Source organism: Myodes glareolus, chromosome 18 (assembly GCF_982192425.1).
Source record: "Myodes glareolus chromosome 18, mMyoGla1.1, whole genome shotgun sequence".
NCBI lineage: Eukaryota > Metazoa > Chordata > Mammalia > Rodentia > Cricetidae > Myodes > Myodes glareolus.
The window spans coordinates 15,081,405-15,082,510 of NC_142043.1; the positions used below are offsets into that span (position 1 = coordinate 15,081,405).

Genomic DNA, 1,106 nt, shown 5'->3' on the forward strand with positions numbered 1-1,106 from the left:
CCTCTCTGCTCTGCCTGCAGTTCCTACGAGTGCTGGGACGGACAGTTTATGATAGCCTTGTCAGGTTTGGGGAGCTGTTTTGACCACAGGAGCGTCATGGGGAACGTTGTGTTCTCAGGCCCCAGTGCGCGCCCGGTTCACATTTTCGCGAGTACCTATGAAGTAAGGGCACCAGACAGGACTTGGTCTCATTTCAGTTTTCACAACTCTGCCAGGACCAAGTTTGTCAACTTCTTTTTGAGGGGAGGAAAATGTTAAAACTCAACAAGGTCAAATAACATAGATGAGAGGCCGTGATCGTATAGTGGTTAGTACTCTGCGTTGTGGCCGCAGCAACCTTGGTTCGAATCCGAGTCACGGCACCAAATATTGTTCTTTAAAAAATAATATGATGGGGGCTGGAGAGATGGCTCAGTGGTTAAGAGCATTGCCTGCTCTTCCAAAGGTCCCGAGTTCAATTCCCAGCAACCACATGGTGGCTCACAACCATCTGTAATGAGGTCTGGTGCCCTCTTCTGGCCTTCAGGCATACACACAGAAAGAATATTGTATACACAATAAATAAATAAATAAATATTTAAAAAAAAATAATATGATGATGGGATGCCCCGGGCGGCTCGCAGAGCAGCTACTAGTCCGACAAGGATGGCTGTGGGTCCCTGCAAGATCTCCAGGATGGCTGCGCCATGTGGCCGGGGGAGTCAGGCAGGCGGTTATGGCGGATAAAAGGCTCACAGGACATAGTATTATTTAAAGAAGAGGGAGACATTTATTGCTTAAAGAAGAGGAAAACAGAGAGATATAAAGAGAAACATAGAAAAAAAACAGAGACACATGTGCACACGACAAGAGACAAATACACAAGAGAGAGAGAAAAGATGGTGACGAGGGAGGTCAGAAGTGGCTGGGGTGGGCGTGGTTAGTCCTTAAAGTGACTGCAAAAGAATAACAAAAGTGAGGCTACTGTAGCCAGGTCCACCTGCCCCTGACCCCCGAAGTTGTGACTTATCATTAGTCTCCCTCTCTCTCCCACTCTCCCCCTTCCTTGTCTCCCATTCCCTTTCCCCCACCCCTGTGTGCACGAATGTGTGTAGTTAGGCTACAAA

The 1,106-nt window shown here is 47.8% G+C and overlaps 1 non-coding gene across 1 annotated transcript; it reads left to right on the top strand.

Moving 5' to 3' along the window:
* The first annotated feature begins 290 nt into the window (after positions 1-290).
* On the top strand, positions 291-362 carry Trnah-gug (transfer RNA histidin (anticodon GUG)). The gene has a single exon. It is a non-coding gene; the product is annotated as a tRNA-His (tRNA).
* Positions 363-1,106: the final 744 nt, after the last annotated feature.